We start from the raw sequence: 25,076 nt of genomic DNA, 5'->3' as shown, positions 1-25,076 counted from the left end.
CCTCACCTGAGGTTAATAGCGTTGAGATTGCAGAATACAAGCAGTTAAATGGAGTTTCCTCTGGAGGGCGACTGGGTTTCACCTCACAGACAGGGCAAGGAGCTCAAACACCCAAATGGAGCTGAGGCGAATCAGCCATCAGATTAGGGTCCTTCTTGGGTGCCTTTCTTTGCATGTATAACTTGTACGAGACCCTGGGTTAGACCCAAAGCACGCCGGACAGATTATATATATCATCTTGCTTGGGAATGCCTCACCTATTGCCATTTCAAGCAGCAAAAAATAGGTAGATGGATGGTTGTCAAGCTGCAAGCCAGTTTAGCAGATGCTGCAACAAATACTGCAGGACTTCAAAGTTTCACTTCTAAGTAGAGAGCTGTATTTTAATAAGTAGTGTCAAAATAAAAGCTGTTTATTTACCTAGCTGCTGTCTTTTTTTTTTCTGGTTTGGATTTTCAAAAACCTTAGCAGTGTTCCATGTTTGGGAAACAAGCTCAGTCTTCTTCAACTCTTTAAAACAAATTCCATGAAAACCATAACCTGCCATGCAAATGTACTGGTATCAGTAAATCTGCAAATTACAACAGTAAATGCATAAAGTGAAAAGAAACACAGAGTATAAAAGCAAGAGAGCAAATGTTTCATCTTAAAATTCTTATATCATTATATCTTGTCATTGCTGTTCCAGCTGATCCCTTAATTAGGACCAAATGAAGAAAAACAGCAAAACAATCAGACATTGTATAGTTCAGTTGGACAAATTGTCTCGGGCAACAGATATGATCATTGTGTGAATCAGCACGTGGTAGTAGTGTGGTTTCCTCATGATTACTCATGGACTGCACAGTGAGAGGACTTTATATTATTCCACTACCACAAACAGAAATTTCTGGCCACAGAGTTATGCTGCAGGATATTTGTGTGTTGCAAATCGGTACCAGCCCGACGACAGTCATAGTTTCCTACTTGGAGGAGCCAGTGTATACTCTGTTTGGTAAGATATTTTCCTCATGCTGTGGACTAATAAGGCTGATAAACAAGTAATCTAACTAGCAGCAGATGGATTAGATGCACATTAATCGTCCTTCTGCAATGAGACTTTGCTGATCATCCTAGTTCTTGTAAATCATGCTTAGAACTGATGCATCAGGCATTGCTAAAGAGTGTCTTATTAAACGGTGACCTTCACAGCTTGTTGTGGGCTGTAATTGACCAAAATAAAGTTTCACAACAGGGAGGAATAGGCTGTACTGAGTGTCTTGATAATTGAAGTGGGTGGGGTGGGACTTTTTCGTCCCACAACAGAGACTACAAAATGAGTTTTTAGTAGCCATCCAAGTAATCACTAGTGGATTATGGTCAATCTGTGCTATGGGAAGGTAAAGACCTCACTTATTCCACCTTTAAATTGAATTAATGTTTAATACACTGTTATAGGCAGTTAAAACCTGCAGCCTGTGTGCATCCCTGCTCACTGTAATGGTGTAAAGTGGCTTTGGCTGATGAGAGTCAACAGACTTGTGCACACAGAGCTCATTGTTCTGCTGTGACAGGGTGTTTTGGCCTGAGATGAGCCACACATTCCTGCTGTAATACAGCAGCTACCGCACTGTGAGCGCAGAGGGAAACCTGATGAGACCTGATGTTGGCCGGGTTAGGAGCAGGTAGAGGTGTAAACAGGAAAGCGGTGGTACATTAACTAGGAACAAAACCAAATTAACCACAGTCCGTGGCATGATGAGGACCAAATGCCATTAGCCGTTTTCCCATTGAATTTTTTCCTGCACATTTTGAAGTACCGCATTAGAGCAGTTGATGGAAATGGCAAAATATAATGAAACTTTACCAATTTTGCCAAACAGCATTTACACTCACTCGAGGGGGTTATTTCCTTTTTCTAAAAAGACGTAATGCGCTTCATGTAGGAGATGGAAACAGCTTGAACATTTATATCCCATGACTGATCAGCTGTTTCTGCTTCTAAAGACTCCAGACATTATGAAACATGGCTGGTACCAGCTGCATGAAAGAAGAATTACAAATGTTCTGATTGAGAACAACTCTTGAAGACCTTCTTTCATTTTTCTCACGTCCAAAGATTTCTTTTGCTGCTTTTTCTTCAAAGTCTTTTAGTGGTTTGCAAAACAACAGGTTTCATATCAGGCTTCCTCAACTCTGTTTCTTATAACTATGTGTATTGTAGCAATTATTGCCACCTTCTGACAACACTGCACAGCGTAGTTTATTCACTCCAAAGCAGCTATTGTATTTTTTTTGTGTGTTTTTTTGTGCCATTTCAAAAGTTTGTTTCAAATTTGCAGTCAGTTAAATCATCTATAATTTACAGCGAACTGGTACAATGAAAATATGCATATACCTTTTGATGTATGACTGAAAGTCTTGCACACTACACACTGCACTCTAGTTTCACAATCTCTTTAATCCTTATTCTTTATTAGTCTTTCAATTTTTAAAGAACATTTTTTAGTATGTCTCGTTATTGCCTAGACTTGTTAAACAGTCTCTTTGCATTTCGCTGCCCATATTGTATGATCATGTGACCAAAAAAACCCAACAACTCTTGAGTCTTGAATCTATATGCAAACATGGTCAACATGTGCCCCACTGCAGATGCATCTACACCATAAATGTGTGTATTTTGACCGACAAAATTAGAACCTGGCTGGCTGACAGACACTGACTCATTTCAGTGGTACATCCCCTACAGACCCAGTTTCTCAATGGCAAGCGATACTTAAGACGCTCCTCAATGCTGTGACACTGACAAACACTGGCTCAGACGTATTAATCAGCAAAATCAGTAAGCGGTGGTATGTTGCCAGTGATAAACTTGTATTTTAAAGATCTCTACAAAGCAGACAGAGGAGAGAGAATGACCAAAAACATGCTGCTGACCCTGTGGAATCAACCAATCAGCTAATCAGGCCTGTGCAACAAGTTTGGGAGATTTGAAAGGCCGCAGATGTTAATCTGAAAGCCTCTGTGACATGTGATTAACAATTGTACCCTGAAAAGCTTTTCAGTTGAATCCTATCGATTATATTGCTGAGTTTGACTGGTAATACATTCAACTGCATCTAAAAAGCAGCTTGATTCCAGTCTCAGTTGCCAAATATAAGATCTTAAGCCAAGGAAGGATTTATAAACCATGTTTTGTGAAAGACACTGCATAGAAATGAGCAAACATGAATGGTAGACTAGTGTTTATCAGGTTCCTATAAACAGAGCTCCTTAAAATGATAATGTTTCTGTCTGCTGGATGTGTAAACAGGGAAATGATGGCTCACACGTTACTATAACAACTTAATACAACCAATGATGCACTGATGATGTGTAGCCTGCTACACACAGCCCTGGCCCACCTGGACACTAGGAAGGGGAATTGTGTGCAAATGCTGTTTGTGGACTTCAGTTCAGCGTTCAACACCATAATGCCCTCCAGACTGGTCACTAAGCTGCAGGACCTCGGACTCCCCCCTTCCCTGTTCAGGTGGGTCTATAGCTTTTTGACCAGCGGACCACAGATGGTTCAAGTGGGGAACCACCTGTCCCCCTCATGCACCCTGAACATCGGTGCACTGGCTTCACTACAGCTCAGTACCTTTCAACCTTTCAAAAGGCAGTTGTGTTTTTTTTTTAAATATATGCCTGAGCAAGCAAAATGATAGCCAGGTTCTCTGTGGGAAACTCAGTTTATGAGAAAGCTCTGGAAAAGGTTGGGGCCTCAGAGTGATGCTATTGCAGGATTCCATCACAAGTAATTTTTTGCTGATGTTGATGTGGTGGGAGATCAGGATCAGGCAGGTTAGGAGAATTCCCCTGATCACGGGCCCTTTGCAGTCCTGGTGCACACAGACGGGCCTCTCTGCAGCACAAGGATCACTTACACTCAGGGCTTTCCCAGAGTCACTATGGCTGCCAGAGAATACTTCGGACATGAAACAATGGTGCTCGTGATGGGCAGAAAGACTAAAACTTCTGCACATTCCACAATGCACTACATGGAAGACACTGATATAATAATAATAATAATAAGAAGAAGAATAATAATAATAATACATACATACATACATACATACATACATACATACATTCATGCATACATGCCTAAGAAACTCAAAGACGCTTATAATTTAAACACATATATAAAACAAAATTCACATGCACACACTGCTGTTGTACTTCAGCACATCTCTCCATAAACTAGCATCTGTTATAAAATGAACTCCCACCCAAAATAAACTGAAATACTTGTCAGCCCTCTCCATGAGCACTGAGTTGATCCCACCTATTCTTGTCACTATTTTAGGCCCATTCTTCCGTAGCTACTCATGTATGCAGTTGGGAGGCTAACTAGCTGTGTAGGAGGATTAGATCCCAAATTGTTGATATTAGCTGTGATTCAGAAGTTTGGAATCAGACCAAAAACCTTGCACGAGAAATTCAGTGAAATTGCCCTGCTGCTTTGACACGGTTTTTCTTGAGAGTCTGGTGGAGCTGACACAAGAGTTTATACACTAAGACTACATCTATTTATAGCAGACAGTGGAAGCAGAAGTCATGCTTGTGTGAATATGCATATTTCTGGGTGAGGGAAAACATATTTTAATGATTTTTAAAATTTGCATTGGTAAAATATAGGATCAAACGAGTAATAGATTTGAGAAAAATTTGTAATTGTAACTTTTTTTTCTGACGGATACTGCAATTTCATTTTTGAAGCACGTGCACTGTACATCATATCTTAATTGCATCCATTGTGATTTGCTAATTGCAATTTTAATTTAAAATAAATGTCTTTTAGAGCCCTACAACAGACTATATTTTCAGGCAGGCTGCGCAATTATAGCCAACATGATGATCGGGATTTGATTTATACTGAGATCACGATTATTTATTGAATTTAGGTGCAAGATATTTTTTTTGCATTCACATTTAAACACTGTTTCACCTCATGTTTTGCTATAATATTGGCAATGCATTAAAATGCAACTGCTCAATATTCAAATATTCAAAGAGCATCTCCTAGAAGCAAAATATAAAATACAATTCTACCAGAACCTTTTACCCAACATTAAATCCACAGAGCTGCTTTCGCTTTCATGTCATGTGATACAGTGACACACTTTGTAGTGTCTCTGTTATGGATATCTGAGTTGACATTGGACAAGGACATGGATTCAGTGAGGTAACATTAGTAGCATTATAATTCTTGGCCTTCATGCGTTCATCTTGCTGCATTTTCTGGTGTTATTTCAGCTGGTTGTACAAGATAGTGGTGCTGCTTTGTGGCAGGACAGAAGCCTCACGCCTTCTTTTTATGTGATTTGTTCTTTACTTAACATCACTTGCCCTAAATCCAAAATACTTCCAAACAGTGGATGATGATTCATTTGGAGGGATGAGCTCTTCACCTTCTGCTCCATAAATCTGGTTTAGATTTTGCCTGTTTGCTCCCTGTTATATATCACTTTTGCACTCTGGATTGCAGCCGCAGCATCCAGTAAAGTATTGCACGGACTGCCGCTGCAGGGGTGCGGCTGCAGCAGCAGGACGACTTCCCAAAAGTGAGGCAAAAACATCTTGATCACTCCCTGGTGGCTGGCAGTTACTCTAGGAAGCACTTCATTTGATTTGCAGCAGAGTTTTGTATGAGCAAAACACAGTTGATCATGTTCATTTTAACTGTTAGAGGCCAAAATTGTGAATAGTATTCAATTTATTGCGCAGCCCCGATTTGCTGTATTTTCCAGGACTGCAAATCTGATGTGTTTTTAGTATCGTACTGTCATGTTTGAATTATGGCTTACAACATGTCAGTGTACTCGATTGGATACAAGCTATGGGTCAGAACATCCATAAAACTAGAAGCACACTTGGAAAGCACAGACATTCAGGCCAATAGTTGTATGAAATGGGATTTTGTAACCCCAGAACAGATCAGCACCAAAATTCAGTGGCTTCTTCCTTTGATCCCACTTCATCTCCCCACCAAGTTTCTTGAAATTCTGCTTTGCACCTTTTGAGTAACCCTGTTGACGGACAGACAAATGCACTGAAAATATTGACAGAAGCTCGATGGCGGAGGTAGCAAAGATAACCGAGCATGTTTCCTGATTTATGCACTCTGCAAATCCTGTGCTTGGACTGTGAGCATGTATTTCACTGGCCCTCTGCTTTCTTCACCCCAAACCTGCTTGGAACAACAGAAAGGCTTTGGGATCAGTTAACCAGTGTCAGCCCTGACAGCCATTAGAGTCCAACCAACCACTGAGCAGACGCTTGGCATTCAAGCAGTGTTACAACATTAGCCTCAGGCCAATGTTGCTTTCAATGATGCCAAAATTTCACAAGTGTGAGGCGGCAGACAGAGGGTGACCTGAGAGGCTTGGAACAAAAGACAAAATGCCTCTCTGAGCCTTATAATTTCTCCAAGACAGCCCAGCCCCATCTCTATCCATCACTTTTATCAAGCTGATGCCCGAGTGCCTCTCTGGAGGAGCTATATGCTCTTAATGAGATCTTCCTGGCAAATTAAAAGAGCCAGGAAGTGTCTCAGCATAAGCAGAGAGGAGGGCAGGGGCGGCTGGGCGGGACCAGGCAGAGAGGGAGAGATCTTGGCAGGACACTTAGAACATTTGCCCAGTGCATTACCAATTAAAAACAACAGGCAGCTCCCACATGTGCTGTGTACCTTTCTAATGGGAAACATTTAGTCCTGCAGAGAGAGGAGGAAACTTAAAAGAGATGCCTCAGAGATGTGTGCTTATTCTGCTGCTGCACTAACAGCACACTGCTATGGATTAGAACCCGGCAAAACTCTTAATTTATTATCAAGAGGAGATTTACTGTACATACTTGTAGATTACTGACATATTATTCGTAAAATAATATCCATTCAAGAATTCATCCTTTATCTATTATTGCTTGCAGGGTTGCAGGGGATGAAAGGCCTGATATTTCTGCTACAAAGCAAATAACACATTAATAGATGTTGCTGTTTTTTATTTAATATAATCCAAAACAAAGTGTGCTCAGTGCATTTTAAAGTGTTCTGGCAATGAGATTTTGGCGCTTTTTGTAAACAAGTGGAGGTTTCGGGCTGCTGGTGACACCAGAAGGAAGGTCATGTTGGTCCGCAAAAAACACTAAGATGCATCCTCTGCTCATCTTCAAAATCCACAGCAACTTTTAATGAGTCTCCAGGAGGTCAACTTACACTCAAACAGATTTTTAACAATCTTGAGTATTATGTCCCCATTCCAAAGCTGAACAATTAATATGCCATCCTCCTTGTGTGACAGTCATGCTTTAGATTTTTTTTTCTTTCCAGATTGTTCATTCAAACCTTGACATAAAATGCTGTTTACTCCCTGGTTGGTGCAATAAAAGGCGCAAGATAACATTTATGTAACAAAAAACATTATTTTCATTTCTCCAGTACTAATAGGAAAACTGACAGCGTCAGAGCTTATTGATCCTCCAGTCTTTCAAAATTTAGCCCCGGGGTCCATTTAATACCTGGTCTCGGTACTCATTCTTACAGAAATGGGGTAAAATCTTAGTCTTCATCCCATCAGGTGGTCCCAGGTCTTACTGTGAGGCACAAAACTTTGGTTACTAGGCCAGTTTCCAGAAATGAAGGACTAAATTCCCACAAAATGACTGCTACTACAACCTTATCTACAAGCCCATCAATCAAAATACAGGATGGAATAACAAAGCATACACTGTACGATGCCAACTGTGCCACCGACAAGTACACACAGATTGCCAAATTAGCATTAGCAGTCTATTTTGTTATTATCCATCATATACATATTGATTATAAAGCTATTAAGTGCACTACAGTCCAAAAGCTATGATGTCACTGTATTCAAATGAGAGTGGTACAGATGGAAAATGACAAACTCAAAATAATGTAACTCAAAATCTGACCTCAACATTTATACATTTGTACAATCTAACAAAGATTGAATCATTTTCTTTGGATCAATTTCTGCCCTACAGGTTTCTCTTCTCGTTTATATGTCTTTGTTTTACTTTTTGCTCTCCTCCCCAGATGAAAACACACCTCTGGCAGGACCTGAAGACTGACCTTCACTTGTTTTCATCAAGAGTAATTAGCTTCAAGAAATTATTTGCATTTCTCATTTATCTCTGCCTGCCTCTACTATTATATGTATCACACACACATGGGCATGTACATGAATACAAATCATTTTCATGCACATCCCCATACCCCGTGTACGCATTTCCTAGTAAGCTGTAATCAGAGCTGTTTTAAGCTGAGCCTTTAAAGACATCATACGTCCCAAGCGTCCCACCTTACTTCTGCAAATGGTTGAATTTTTAATTGTGTGTACAGAGAACCACACACACACAGTTAGGACACCAAAAGACCAGGAGATGGCATTTGATTTGATACACTCATTAAACAACCAGGTCCACTGGCAACAGCACATAATCACCCAACAGGATTGTTAGTGATAGAGGAAATGCCACAATACTGTCATCATTATGGCTGCCGTGCAGTTGAGTCACACTACAGGACCAGAGTAATCTGATTAGAGGGAAACAGTCACCTCCATATACAACTATATGAAACCATAAACAACGAGGAGAATTTCTGATAGTTAAATACGGAGAAAACAGCACATATTTTCTCTCCTGGAAGGCATTCAGAGTTCTGCTTGTTTAAATAGAAAGTGATAAGTGAGATAGTTGCACAACAAATGAAAAACAGAGCTGGAGAAAGAGGCATTCAAATTCTGGCCCTCTCTTATCACTGCAGAGCTGACCAAAGGCTGTGTGAACTGGATGTGAATGTTGATTCAGAAAGTTATTTGGCCATCTGACAGCAACTTCTGATGAAACAATTTTAAAGGCGTGGAGGCCAAGGTGGTGGATGGGCACGTAGCATGAAGTCAAACAAGAACCGTATCTGTCACAGGAATAAATCTGTCAACGGCTAAAATGATTGGAATATTTCAATGCTAAAAAGACATGTCAATGCAAGCATAAAACCGAAAGCCTAACTCATTACATATGGCATGCATTTAGGTTGGTTTAGAACACAGATGGAGGTGCTCTTGTTTATATTGTGATGTGTAAATAATGTCTGGTCACATTCACAAATAAAAAATGATTACGGTTGTAGTGTCCGGGTGGACTGACCTTCCAGGACTACCTGTAAACATGGCAACATTTTCACAACATTTAACTGACTAAACCTGATGATGTATTTCTGTATTATTGTTATGCATTACATTTTGTCTTTCTATGTATCTCTAAATACTATCTTTTTATGTTTATTCATATTTCACTGAGGGTAATAAACTGAGCGTATAGAGCACATACTGCACCGTGTCCTATTTTGCTCATTTAGAGATAGCAAGCAGATTCTCTTAGGTTTCAATTTTTAATTGATTGGGTGAAGAGTGGGTACGATTTCAGTTGACCACGACTTTTTTTTTTTTTTTTGGCTTACTACAGCCCTAAAAGAAAATCTACCAGGATTTCTGAAAGCCCATCCAACTCTGCCTCTTGCTGCCATCTCAAGCTGCCTGTCAAAAAGCTAAAAACAACTCCTTCCTCTGCAAAGAAAAAAAAGAGGCAGAGCCCAGAAGCATTGCTTCAGGAAACTCATGAGCCCCTATGAAGTGCAGGATATGGGCTGCCACTTGTGCTGGCAAGTTTCTACATAGGCTCCGATTACATCCTTACAGGACAGGTAATATTAGCTTATAGTGAAAAGTGGCCTGCTTCTTTGGCTTTCTCCGTCCGTCACATAACCTTCCACTTACACACTGTAGATGATTCTAATGAGTGTTCAACAGTTAATCTGCATTTCTATATCAAATCCAGTAAAGAAGTAAACAAGGTAATAAGAACATGAGACAGTGTAATGCACAGACTGCTGGAAGCATTTCATTATACTATTAAATATATCTGAAAAAATAAACAAAAGCAAATAGTTTGTTTTCATTGCTTGACCTTGATCTCTACTGTAACTGAAAAATTAATTCAGGTAATTAAACATAACACAATTTTAACATACAGTGATCACAAGAGAAATTTCCATCAAACATCTAATTTAGTTCATATAGATGCACAAGCAGCAGTTTGGCCACAGCAAATGTTTCACAATCAGTCAAATCAATCAAAGTGATCTGTATAGCCCCTTTCATACAGCTCAGTGCAGTTCAAAGTGCTTCACATGTAGAGAGTAAAATAAAGCTTACTGAAAGCAATAGATAAAAGAATAAAAATACTTTATGTATAATACATGAAAATAAAATCATAAGACCCAGAAAAACAGAATAAAATACAAAACATAAAACTACAATAAAACACTAAAACATAGAGAACAAAGTCAAAACATATATTAAAAACACGTAGAAATAGAACAGAACTAGTAAGTAAGAATGTCTATAAACCATGCTTAAGAAAAGCCAGACTGAAGAGGAAGGTTTTCAGTTTACATTAAAAACATTTTAACACTTTCAGCTGATTACATAACACTCCTAAATTTGCAATGTAGAAAAGACATTTGTACACAGAGAAACAGAGTTCATGTATTTTGGATTTCTTCAAATTTACAATGAAGAATTGTTATTCACAATTGAATGTTTGAGGAGGAGGGGTGTCATATTTGATATATGTTATTCATGACTACCGCTGATATTTTACACGTTTATTATTTAAATATACAGTATATTTTTTGTAAAGGTGCATTCTGGGAAGGGGTTTTGGATCGTTTGCAAGCAGCCTTGAGTAAAGATTCATCATTAACTGCAGCAGCCTCCGGCTATCAGGATATAATACTAGAATAATGTAACAGAAAATATCCCGAGGGCTTTAACAGCCTGCTGGTGACCAAAAATAAAATGCCCCGTCTACACCTCAAACCCTCTTCAGTCCCTTTCAGTACAACTACTGCGACAGATACAAACACAGCAGCGTGTGCAGTCGTAAGTTAGCTAATCTGAGTGAAGGCTGAGTGAATACATCATCAGGAAACAAAGTACTGCAGTAATATTATACCGTTTTGGTGTTAGAGGAATCTAGCTCTGGTGTTCAGCAGTCTTCTTTTCATAAGCTTATGCAAAAGCCATTAGATGTGTATGTCTGTGTGATGACAGAAACTCCTGCATATGGCCAATTGATTATTCATTGGTATTGATCAAATATCCCTACAGGTCATTCAGTGTAATTAAAGGACTTACAGATTATTCATGCTGTATATGCAGTAATTATTTTTAGTATTCCAATTATATAAGCAAATCAATAGGGTATATACAGTTCAGAGGGTTCTGCAGAGCATGAGTTAGTCTAGCTCAACAAACATTAGACCTCCAGTTAAGTTATCCATCAAAGAACTACTCCAAAAATGAGTGTGCACTGTATCAGTGCAATGACCAATTAATTGTTAAATGATGGAACAAGTGGGTGAGAAAAAATAAAGGAGAGAAAGGGACAAAGAAGGCAAAGAGGGAAAGGCATCCTTGTGACAGTCTGGTTTCATAACAGTGCTGCAAAACAGAGCTGCAATGATTGATCAGAGGTGTCAACTATGACATTAATCCATCAGTTTGAGTACTTTTACAAGGGAGTTAAAATCAAAATTCACTGATTTCAGCTTCTTAAAAGTGAGCATTTTCTGATTTCATTAGTCCTCCGTGACAGCACACTGAATATCTCTGGGTGGTGAACAAAACAAGACATTTGAGGACAACATCTTGGACTTCAGGAAACATGTTCCATCATTTTCTGACATTTTGTGGACTAAAAAAACTAATCAGAAAATCAAGAAAAAATTTAACAGATAATTTACAGTGAAAATAATGGCTCGTGGTTTGATGTTCACTAAAATGTGAACAACAAACTGCCCTTGTAAGCATTTCTTTCTTCTCTTTGACATAGCGATGGGATTTTCACTTATTGTGCAAGTTAAGAAATTTAATCAAGTTGGGAAAATGACTGATTCTGTCATCTTGCCAAGTCAAAGAACTACAGTGAGTCCTTTCAGTACCCAGTGGATCAGGGAAATTATCTCACCCCAGGAGCTCCTGGATACGCTGGGACACAAAGCCAAGGACATGGCAGCTCTCCACAGGCTCAAAAACACACAGAAAGCCAAAATTCTCCCAAGTCCTTGAATTGGTCGGCCAGTTAAAGGCAATGGTGTCTGTGCTCATGTATCCGTGACGCCCCTTGTAACATAAATTTTGTCATACACCTTTGTTCACCAGGGTCCATTTGGATCCCTCTGAGGACATTTGCACAGGAAGCAGCAACTGTGCCGGCACTAGTTAAGTAATACTGAATGCTTCCTTTGTGGATTATATTATGCTGCTTGTGCATCATTTGACATCCTCAGCTCTGTTCTTGTTCTGTAGTTGCTCAGACTCTTGTGACATTTTACTAAAGGATGCACAATATTGGATTTTTGCAGATGTTAGATATTTTCTAACTCATTTTGGCTGATTGCTGATATATGCACATATGTTTTCAATCTAATTGCAAAGCACATCAGACCTTTCCTGCAGTGGAATTAACATATTTTTGTGCCTACTCTCTTTGTGATGGCCCACTGGCAGATGCAGATAAAATACTTGCTTGTCAGATGTACACATTCATACAGCAAAATTTTAAAAAAATACTTCGAAGTTATGGGCAAAACTGGCCAAACTTGTTTTTGTTTTCAAACAAAACTCCACATTTGACAGGTGTTATCTGCCTGTTAATGTTCATTTTGGGCTCATGCGGACTTTTTTACTGAAAAGCATTTATTAGCTGATACCGAAGATAATGCTAATATCATGGGAATCCCCACATTTAATGTTGCCAACTCAAACACAATAAACAAAGCAGCTCTTCATCTTGCTGTTGGGAGGTTGCTATAATGTTTCTGACTGCACATGTTTGGAAGGTGTCAACATAGACATACCTCAAATTATAGAATATATAGAAAGACATGCCATCCAGTGTTCTGAGCTCTGGGTTTAGGTCCACAGCTGTCCATGGACACAAACATGGAAACTATGAATAAGCCCTAAAAGTAAAAATGTGGCAATTGGGGCTCTATAGCAGGGAGAGCCCTGCTCTATAGTCAGGTAAACTTTTCACTCTTCACCTCTGCAGTAGAGATTCAGGCAAATGGGAAGTACACAGAACAGTATTTCGAGTAGCACAAACTCTCTGCAGATTTCCAAAGAAGGCTGAGTTTTAATCATTTAAATCATCTTGTTTTCAGTCTGAACAAAGTAAAACACAGAAATGAGGTGCCTGGAATGGCCATTTTGTTAACTACATGAGGGATTACCATCTGGGGATATTAGCCGACCAACATAATCACCAACATATTCATCCGCCGGTTCTTTTCCAATATGTGAGGAAGACTTCAACTGCAGAGATGGAGACAGAATGACAACAGGAAGGTTCTGAAACATAATGTACCAGGGGAAACTTATTCCTGCACTCATTGCTTTGCTGTTGTGGTCGGAGAACTGTTGCTGCAAAGAAGACTTAACTCTCCATACAGTCAGTAAAAGCTAATACAGGTAGACAAACGCCCATGTCCGAGGCCTTTCAGGCAGAAAAAAACAGCATTTAAAATGATTCATGTAAAAATCTGTTTTCTTTGGAACAATGCACAAAGCTTATGCTAACTGTGCCGTGCTATATTTCACAAATCTCTCCAACAGAGGCAAAGAGTATAAAGTCAGCATGACACCAATAGTCACCTTAACCCCTTAAGGCCCCCAACTGGGGGCCTCTCGGGCTTCACACAAAGAAATAGTATGAAACAATGCACCAATCATGAAAGAATATAGTGATGTTGTACATCAAATTAAACAGCAGAACCTGGGCTACATGAATATATGAGCTATTTTTTTTACATGCCCCAAACACAACTCAAACACCAACTAAATGAATGATCAAATATGGAAATCGATACAGCGCCACCAAGTCGACCCACTCGCCACATTTCTGGCTCCAGCGCTTCGGTACTTTATGCAAAACGCACAAACAACCCCTCAAATGAAAGCAGACAGTCCACAGATTCCAAACATATCCATCAAAGCTCTCTAAAATCAAAGCTCTCTAAAATTGTGCTGTGTGCCATGATGAAGAAAGTCATTCTCTTTTATTTTGATGATGATGAAGAAAGTCATTTTCTTTTCTTTTGATGGTCACCAGACCCTTTGATTCCATCACCTTTCGTCATGTGTTCTCCTACCTCCTGTCAGAGACCCCCGATTCTACCACCTTTTGTTCATTGTTCTCTTGCCTCCTGTCATTAATTAGCAACTGTATACTAGCTAACCACTACAGTATTTACATACAGGCCTTCCCTACCCTCTGACATACCCTATAAAAGGCGTAACACTGCGAATGTTCTGGGTCGGTTTACCATCACAGACTCATGCTCTGTAATGTTCTGGGTCAGTATACCATCACAGACTCATGCTCTGTGTTGGTAAGCCCACCGTATACCAGAATACTAATAAACACCTTCACATGAGGACTATACTAAAGTCTAGTACTAAAATTTCTTCAACAGCCATCTTCATTTACTCTTAGCCAGTAACATATATACTGATATTTACACATCTGAACAAATCTTACAAGTGTTCAAGAATTATTCAAAAAGACCCTGTGGTTGTGGAGATAAACTGTTATTATTATGGGTATGTAATTTTCAAACAGAGGCCTGATAAATAGCTCAGGGCTTAACAGGTTAAAGCCACTCACAGGACAAACTTTCTCTTGAGGGTAAGTGTCACTCTCAAAGTTTATAAGAGAATAACATGCAAAATGCACGTCTGCTACTACAATGAACAAGTTCAACCCTCTGCTGAGCTCTAAGCTAATTTGTACACCGTAGGAATCTGCTGTAACCAGATCTAACAACTAGACAGAGAGGTATACTTTAGCCCGCTGCAATGACACTGTTTCCCAAGGGGATCATTAGAGTGTCATTCTGTGTTCTGACGCCACTGCAGGTAACTTCCTGACAGATGGTCCGCACAGCATGATGAAAAAGTTCAAGTAAGTCTTCGCAAGTTAGAGAAGACAGTGAATGCAGGCAGGAGTGTGCTTCAAATCCTCTGCAGAGCTCTGAGAACTTAGCCTAAGTAGATAAATAAAGTAATTCTCAATGTCACCAGTGACTAAGGCGGAGATCTGGGCAGACAGGGGGGCCAATAAGTAAATAAATAGCTATTCTTATACAAGACTGAAATCTGATGGGTTTAATTACTTCTTTATCAGTCTGCTACACCCAGGCGCTGTATGCCTTGTGTGGGTGTGTATGTGTGTCTCTGTCATTGTATCTCCCTGTGCTGCTGTGTACTGTAGGCTATATTTGCCAGTATGAGCCTTTGAGCCTGGAAGCTGAGTGCTGGGCCTGTTGTGGGGAGATAAACGCCAGAAGAAGATGGCAGATAGTTGAGTCTGAAATCTCTTTTCTGCAGAAGTCACTACAGCAACATCGACCCTACACTAAATATGCCCTCTTACAAGAACATACACTGGATTGGGGAAGGAGAAGCAATCCCTGCAACACTTTAATCTGCACTTATTTGGGTCTGAGGACTGAAATAAGCATGCAGTATGCACAGATCGAAAAGAAAGATGTGACTTGTGAAATGAATCCGTGCTTGGAAGAAAGTTTCCATCACTTTCTGGTGATGAAAACTTCGAACAACTCTCTTAAGCGGCGTCCTTCTCTGAAGACCACTGCTCACTTACAGGGAGCAATGTTTCCCTTGAGAACTACCTGTGTGCATCGGTGTGAGATTGGCTGTTGAAGGGCATAAATATGTGAGCTCAAGCTCCAATCTGAATGTGTTTAGTCGGGGTTTCAGTGCTCAGTGTTCCAGAACCGCAGCTTGGTGCGGAGGAGCGGCCGGGCCAGCAGACCTGAGCTGTAGCTGTAATTGGCATTGCTGCTTTAAAATGGAGGAGGATTTTTCCTCTTTAGAAGGAATTATGCACCCAGTGGAGCTGCTATCCATCATTCTGAGGAATGTGGATTTGACAAATAGAACAGGATATCTCCTTTAATTCAACCATACCGAGGCTAAGTATAGCAGTTTAGGACGCACACCTCCACAGTCTGCTGCATGATCACAGAAGATAATTACAATCTGGACAGAGGTTCATGTGACATGTCTCTTTGATAGGTTAGGCAGGGACATTAACATACACACCGGCCAGTGGTCATTAAATCAGTCACTTATACAATTCTAGCTATTTTCTTGTTTACAGCCTATAATACAGAATTTAAAGTTGATGAGCAAAGGCCCTGGAGTGGGACTGAAAAACTGGTGCCAAGGTTTTCATTAAATAAAAATATGTAGATGCAATATGGTTTCAGTTCAACAATAAGATATCCAATGCAGAACTCTCAGCATCAGACAGGGCTGCACAATTAATCAAATAATAACCACGATAATGATTTAAGTTTTATAAAGTTAGATGAATGTGATACTGGCGTTTAACATGCTCCGTTCACAGACAACGGTCCATGCAGAAAAAAAACACTTGGTTTCAACTTGTGTAAATCGATCAACAGAACGTCTTATTGCACTCTTTCAAAACAACTTTTTTGTTTTTTGAGCTGCTGTGTTGCATGAGCTGAGTGGAGACGGGAGGCTTCTCCTGGCAAAGCTGCCTACGCTATGGTAGTCTGCATGTAAGGTGGAGGAAATGTTGCCAAGTTGTACAGTCAATCGATATGCAGGTGTTTTGTGATGAGGTGTTTTGGGTAGAATGCATTTAATGTTTTTTGATGCAAAGATTTAAACATTAGCAGGAATGTAGCACAATATAGGAGTGAAAGCCGCACTCAAATGTGAGAGTGCAAAAGACGCAATGTAAAATCATAATATATTCAACTGATCAAATAATCCTGATTATTGTTGTGGTCATAACTGCTGTAACTGTCGCTACACGTTTTGAAAAGCTTTGTGTGAGTGAATGTGCTGTCAACAGGTACCTTGCAATGCTTTATATACAAATATCACAGGAAAATGTAGAGCTAATGCAGATGCCAGCTTTACTTCTTCCCTGAAGCAATCTTTAAATAACTAAATCACAGCTTGTTTAAAACCTTTAATCAATAAATCAGGAAGGGACAATTCATGGTTACTTTCAGCAGCAAGCTAACCGATGAACCAAACTGTCATTGCGAAGGATACTGCACTGAATAATCACTGTGTGTGTCTGTTTGTGTTTGTGAGTTTACACCAGCATCCTGCCTGCTCTAATTACCCCGGAGAGGGAACCCACAGCGGCTCCCACAGGCTTCCCATCACAGCCAGCCACCACACCAGCCTCCTGTGTCCAAACACAGAGCAGCTGCACATCAATGTACACACGTACACACACACACACACACACAATCACATCTTCTGAGATACATCATGAGCATAGTATACTGCTGATAATCATCCAATTGCAGCATTTGTCCAGGCTGCATGGCTCTCTTTGTGGCTGAAACTGCTGTCACAATAACCAACGATTCAGTCCTATTGTCATGGGGCAACTAAGAAGTGAATCCAGAATTGAAATTTCAAATATTTGTATTTGCAGTAAGACAGAATTCCATTTCAGCATCACCAGCAGAGGGCATTTACATGTAGATGGAATAGGAAAGCAACCAGTGGTGTGAGTTTGGTTTCAGATTTGGGATGCAAATAACACATAACAAAATAAGCTCCATAATATTGGTATTGAATTAGAAAACTTAGTACTAACTATCTATAACATCATACTCATTGTTGGACTTGTATATTCACTGCTGTAGCTTCCCTCCCTGCCTCGTCTTTGCAGTTCAGTTGAAGTTAAGGAAAATGTTTCCGCACTCATTCTTTTGTTGCCCAGAGTTGTGAGTCAGGCTACCACTAATCACCGCCAACCACCTTCAATCACTCATTAGAACAGCCTTCATGAGTGACAAAACCTTGGAAGAACTGTAAATAAAGCACTTCTCTATTACAGTAACAACTAAAGGTGACCTGGCAGAGGTTATGAAAATATTTATCAACTGTCAGACCTTCTCTAACTTGATTAGAGACACAGACTGTCAAGCTGCCAGATCGTACAAGTAGGAAGGAAAAAAATACGATTTTGAAATGTAGGTCCTCACCCAGTCCCTCGTGGATAATATCCCCTTGAGATTAAACACTAAAATCAACAGGAGTCAGAAGAGAAAGCAGATTAATGTGAGTAGAAGTTGGCCACAGGTGAAGGGAAGATATTACCCATCAACACCTGATCAGATTTCTGTCCTGTCGTAATTATTCTTTGTTGTGCAGACATAATAACAAATTGCATCACTTTGCAGTTCTGCGTCATCCTCCTGGAAGCACATGTTCTTGCCATGCTCTGGATACCCTGATGTGGCAGAAGTAGGGTCGCGCAATCAACATGTGCTCATGAGCGATCACCACAAGTGCAATGTGAAGCAAGACAAATGAAATCAAACTGTTTTTTGCTACTTGATAACAAAAAATAAACTAAAAAAACTAGCACTTCTCATTTCCCATGACCAATCTACAAGAGAAGTCTGTCTGATTAAACATAATTCACTGTCATTTAAGGTTTCTTTTTTTTGTTGTTATTCAAAAGACACAGTTTGCTACATGCAGGCTCCTTGTGTGCTCAGTGAAATGGAAGAGGGACGGGAGAAAAACACATAAAAGGAAGATTTCACATTAGCTGTGTGGAAATATGTTGTCTACTCATGGAAGAAAAGGACCAAAAACAGGTGCTCTGTCAGCAGTGTGCTGCAATTGTTGCCACAACAAGGCAACACACCTCATGTGTTTGCTCATTTAAATCAGTGCCACAATGATCTGTATGCTGAGTACAAAGTCACATCTCAAGTTCTTAACAGCTATTTTTTAAGTCTTTATAAAATTTTGTCTATTTTCAAAGCAGATGCGCCTCCCCCCACCAAATCACCCCAATTATTCTAGAAAGAATAATTACAAATATCACAATGTCAGTTATTTGTACACATTTTTTTCCCCCATATTGTGCAGCCCTACATGGCAGTGCTGCAACCAACACAGCAACTGGAGTTGATTGGGCTGATGTGCTTGAGCAGCTTGTCAACAGCCCAAAGGATCTCTGTCTAAAGCTGTGAGTGTATAATCCATTAACTGGATGTCTTTAAGGTAGAGTCAGTGATTCTTGTCCAATACGCTTTTTGTCAAATTCACAGTTTGTAACTGTCCATTCTGTGCGTGCACTGAAAAACAAACTGGCTGCCTCTGTAAATGGGAAACAAAGTGGCTGAGACCGACTCACTCAACACTGTTCCAGCAAGGGAGATGGTCTGGCACATCTGCTAAATATCTAAATATGATAAATAGCCTTTTCTTGAAAATCACAGACAAGCAAAAGAGTACATACAAGGTGTTTCCAAAATCAACAAAAGTCAATAAAGACTAAAGAGTGACCACAACATTCAAAACTCCATCTCAAAAGCTGTTGCACCTTTATATTAGTCCATGTTAAGACTTCAAGAGCTACAGGGCTTCCAGAATCAGGACACTCTTGGTTGATAAATATGCGAGGAGAGCTTGTAATTAGGAGGAATAAGGGATGACCACTGAGACCAGACAAAGCAGTGATGGAGAGCAGTCGGCTCAGAGCCCACAGCTAAAACATACCCACTGTGGCCATAAGGCTGAAACGCATGATAGGCTAGAGGTCTCAGCCTCCAACCAAGCTCTTAATGAATGTTAGTGCACTAAATGTCTTAGCTGGTGGTAAAACCCTCCATGACCCGTACGCCACCACACATCTGACACCCTCGGGACCAAATAACACAGCTGCAAAGTGGAGAAGTTGATCCCACAAAGTCAGAACCTCCCAGGGTTTAATAAAAAGAACCACACGAAGGAAGATCAAAAAATGACTTAATCAAAACGCTAAAATACTTTTAAAGGTTGTGTCAAGGCAGTGAGGAGAAAGTCCAAAATGTGATGAAGGTAGGAAGAAAGGTTTCCGTCATTATCTCTTTCCGTAAAGAACAGATGTGGTGTTATTTTTGTGGGGTTGTGGAGAATTGCCATTACTTCTCAATTGTGTGTTTACCATTTATCTGACACTTCAGATGTGGTATGTGATTACACTTTGAATGTATGCAAATGTTTTCAGCAATTGAACTTTTCCACTGTTTCTGTTTCAAACAAATCTTCACGTCTCACACTTCAACTGATGTTTCCATTATAAAAATATAATGATGATGTCAGCTGAAGTGACGCAAACTTTTTTTTTTCTCAGACATGTACGTATGTCCATCCACTTGTGTGCTTGTAAAAGGCTGGCACAACTTTAGCCGTGCTAGCAAAACTGTAACCAATGCAAGTTGTTGAAAGCTCCTCGGGGATATTGTCTAATAAATCTGGTTCTTAAGAAACGTGGCAAATAAAGGGCTAATATACCTACCGAGGCACCACCGTTACCACTGGTTGTCACCATGGCTGATGACCATCGTCCTCTGCATTCAACCGTGCGCGTCACATGACCAGAGGAGCGTAACTTGATTGGCTGGGCATTGGCTCGACTTCGGCCAGAATCGATTGTTTATGTCTCAGTCCCCGGATGCTAAAGACAAATTTTATACAGCGAATTTTGAACCTGTCGAATTTGACCTGTCGAATTTTTCATTTTCATGGCTTCGAATTTTTACACCTGAAATTTTGACTTATTGAAATTTAGATGGGCTAAATTCAGACAAAATAATTCACATACGAAATGTTGATGGCAACAAAATTCAAAGTTAGAAATTCAACAGCTTTTAAAATTCACAAGCATAATTTCAATGGCAACAAAATTCAAAGTTAGAAATTCAACAGCTTTTGCAAAATTGGATGAGCCTGATTTGCTTCCATATAGTGGACTACCTGCTCTACTACCTGAGCAAGGGTCACCCCAAATATATAGTACTATAAGATATCGTAAATGACTGGGGAGGTGAAGATATTTCAAGCTGTCTTGTTAATCCAGTAGTTCGGCTCATTTGACTTGGTGTTACAGTCACATGATTTTCCTTACAGTGACACCGAAGTCAAAATTGGGGTATGCAACACAACGCTAACTGCTGGTTTCCTCCAGCGTCGCCATCACATCTATGTGACAGAGAGAGAAAAATGGTGTGTGTGCTTCCTGCAGCTCAGCAAGACCATCTGAAGGCAGCCGGCCTCTGCATGGTCTGTAGAGTCTATATGGGTGATGGATGATAATAATTATGTGGAACATCCACTTGCATGGTGTATGTGTGTGTGTGTGTGAGTGCATGTGGAAGGGAAGGGGGGCAGACTCATGTTCATGTGATATAATAACAGTGAAGCATGGCTGTTCATTCCTGAGGCTCAGTCCACTCCATCACGTGCTTCCCACCACTGCTCTCAGCTGCCGGTCCTTTACCTGTCTACAGGAGGGAGGGTCCTGGCCTCAGAGCCAGCCCATCTTTGGATACACTACGACAACATCACCAGCCTGCAGGAAGGGAGGCCAGCTGGTCAACATGAAATCTGAATTATTGCCTAGTATGTCGAGGAGATGGATGCAGCAGCTAAAGGCTAGTGTGAATCGCAGCTAACAAGTGCCGCTTGATTTTGTTCAGAATTCGATTATTAGGTTGGGATTTTTACTGGGGGGTTTTTTTTGTTTGTTTTTTTTACTCCTTACTGTGGGTTCATTTTTTTTACAGCAATATAAGGTCCTGCATCTCTGTGGAAACAGCACAACAATGGCTAGAAGCTGAGAGAACTCAAAACTGTCTTTTAGGCTTTATGAAAAAAGTTATAAGGCCATGAATTCTACAGAAAGTAAAGAAAAAAATATGTTGTTTAAATATTTAGTTTACAAACCATTTAAAAAAAATTCTTCCAAGTGCCATCAATAGTGAGGAAAAAAGGGGGCTCACATGCTATAAATATTTAACTTTTTCCATTTTTACAGCCTTTACAAACTGGGCTTTTTTTTTTTTTAACACTACTCTGCACATCATCTTCACACAGCTATTTCAGCACGCTGAATGAATGAGTGAATATCTTCTGTCAGCTTGTTGACAATCTGCTCTTCTGTGCAGTGTTCTTGAACCATCTTGCTTTTTTTTTTTTAACTGATCACATACATTTTTTTTCCCTTTCTTGTTGCCTCCTCTATGGTCTTTGTCAACACAGCTTGCAGCTCACCTGGCAAGGTTCAGAATTTTTGTCACTGTAGCTCAGTTAGTCACGGCTTCTCAGTTGTGCCGAGGAGGGCACAATTTTTTGTTGTTTTGGGCCGAACTGGGTATTTTGGGCAAATGTCTAAATGAGATGTAGAATAAAGGGATTTTAATTTAAATATTATAATTTTAACCTTCAATTTAGTCAATTTTCCCAATTGAATCACAGATCACGTGATTTGTTCAAGGGCCGTCAAAAGTTGAAAACCCAACGATTCTTCTTGGCTCTGATTAAAGATAACATGCCTTTCAAACCCACCAATGTCTTACAAAAACTTTTCATCACAAGGTACTAGAAGCATGACATTTCTATACCTTTTAGGTACATCCAGTGCTATAATTATATCTAACATTGTAGAGTCTTAACCTTGACATTCAAACTTAAATACATCTGCAACAATAATCCTATTTCTTCACTGAAATGTGCTTTGGCTTAACATCTGTTGTTTTGAAAATGCTATATAAATAACAGAGCCTTGAATTGACTTTATTCTAATCTTATGGAGGAGGATGGTTCACTTGTTGTCCTATTGCCATATTTTGGCAGTTGAATAAAGACAAAAGCCTCTTCAATGTCAAATGGTAACTATCACGAAAGCCAGAGTTAAATAATCCCTAATTTTCAAGTGCAGAGTATTCAAGGTTCACACTGTTCCTGCCAAAAGGAGAATTTAAAAAACACAAGTCAAAGATAAATTCTAAAAAAAAACAAAAAAAAAAACAACACTGTTAACATAAGTATGTAGCCACATATGACATATATTCAATAACAGAGAAGTCCTATAGACATAAAAAGCCTGAAATATTTGTAAGTTGCACTTGCTAATAGTTTATGAGCTAATGTTTCAAAAATGAGTACTTTAGAAAAGCATTGGCATCTGCGAGAGCATTCAAAAAACAATCTGCTATGCAAATAAAATAAATGAGAAGCAAACACCAGCATAAACAAGTAAAAATCTGGCCCATATTTGTCATCATCTGTCTGTTTGTGTTTGCAGAAAGATGTTTCCTGCATTTAGTTTACAGATGTTATACAAGCAGCACTGACAGATCTCTAAACTCCTCACTGAGAAGCACGAAAATGCAAACGGTGAAAGAGTAAGACAAAGTGAGAAAAACTAAAGGAGAAAAAAAACATTTTAAAAAGCTGGAAACATGCAGTATGACAGAGGCAGAGACAGCAGGAGATGTGCGTAGGTCTGTCTCAACTGCTTGTCTGGCTGTTTTTCCTTCGACAGAGAAAACAGCAGCCAGGCAGCAGACAGGACAATGCCTCTGCTGTCTAGGTGTCATCTCCGTCTGCCTGGGGGTAAAACACTATCATAACAGTGCTGCAAACCTCAGTATCCTCCACCCACGCTCTATTCAATTAGAAAAATGTTGAAGTGGAAACAGGATTTAAAGTTTTTCAGTCAAAGAATTCCCAGCATTTTAAAGTGATGAATGATACAAAAGTTTCTTCTTTTTCTTCTTGGCCTATTTATCTGTCGTTTAGTGTTTTTGCAGGAGGCACATTTTTACAGAAAACAGATCACTCTGACTCTCCGTTGCAGTCTTACCTGGCTCTGGGGCCTGTGGTCTGAAGGTGGTTAACATTAATGTTTAGTGACAGCGCTAAAGCTCGACACTCAGCTGCAGTTTCAGTCCAGCTGGTGCTAACGAAGTGAAGAGGTGGCGCTAATTAAAACTAATGAGCTGCATGTGTTGTCAGTGTGGCAGCTACAGCTACTGATATCATGGACCTTTATCACAGCTTAACATTATGTTATATCAAATTAATAAAGCTGTCTGCTCAGCACATGCAGTCTCTGGATAAAATATTACATTCACCTGAATTGCCAGCTGAAATACAGGGTGTTATTCCATTTAAGCATCGGCAGATTTCCTCATTTAACTATTTAGTGGGAGCTCGAAGACAGAATCAGTGGATTTTCTCTTGGAAGAGAGAAGTGACGTCTGTTGGAAGTTATGCTATAAAATGGAAGAAAGATCAGGATAGTAATCTGAAAAAGCACACATGTAAGTGGACTGAGTACTTGAAAGGTGGCGTAAAGTTTGGTGACAAATTACGTATCTGAAGATTGTGAATTCATATCTAATCTCTTCAGTTAAAATTAACTCAGGTCTGTTTGCACAGTTCATTGGGCTGCTGTGAAAGACGTCAATCAGCCGTCTGTGGTCACACTGCCAGTGTTTTCAAACAAAGAACACTGATCTGTTGTAGAAAAGGCCCCAAAGTTATAGCTATAGTCTATAGCACTGTTGTTGATGTTGTGCCTTTCCATTTCACAGTTTATAAGTGTTTATTTGATTATTACCCTTGTGGGCGGGCCAGCTCATAGGGCGGCTGTGATGTGAATGACGTCACATTGCTGGAGGGTGAGAGTGTGTGCAGTAGTCTGAGGGGAGAGACGATCTTGCAGGACCGTGGCTCCAATTAAGATGTGTATGTGAATGACAGAACCCCCCCACCACACACACACACACACACACACACACACACACACACTGTGCAAGAATCCAAGTAAAGAAAGGAAGATAGTATTAAACCTGCATCTCAGTCTTTATTCCCTTCACTACTCTGAACGGCCTTAAGTAGTGCTCTGGCCAGCACTCCTGGTGTGAACCTTGTATCCAACCCTGAGCCAGCACCCTACCCAGCAGACAGTGTTTCCTCCCCTACAGATGTTTCGGGTTTGTTTTTTTTTAAATTTTGAAACCTAACTTCTTTAACGTAGTGGTTTTTTAATTACTCAAATTTGGCTGATGGTTAACACATTCTTCTGTGGTGCAG

The 25,076-nt window shown here is 39.9% G+C and overlaps 1 protein-coding gene across 10 annotated transcripts in view; it reads right to left on the bottom strand.

Moving 5' to 3' along the window:
- The window catches only part of ptprfa (protein tyrosine phosphatase receptor type Fa), a 349,532-nt gene that overhangs the window by 201,434 nt on the left and 123,022 nt on the right, over positions 1 to 25,076 (bottom strand). The gene's annotated exons all lie outside the window — the stretch shown is intronic.

This window comes from Stegastes partitus, unplaced genomic scaffold (assembly GCF_000690725.1).
Source record: "Stegastes partitus isolate 25-593 unplaced genomic scaffold, Stegastes_partitus-1.0.2 Scaffold117, whole genome shotgun sequence".
Lineage (NCBI taxonomy): Eukaryota > Metazoa > Chordata > Actinopteri > Pomacentridae > Stegastes > Stegastes partitus.
Note: the sequence above shows the minus strand (reverse complement) of the source record. Positions and strands in the feature narration are given on the sequence as shown.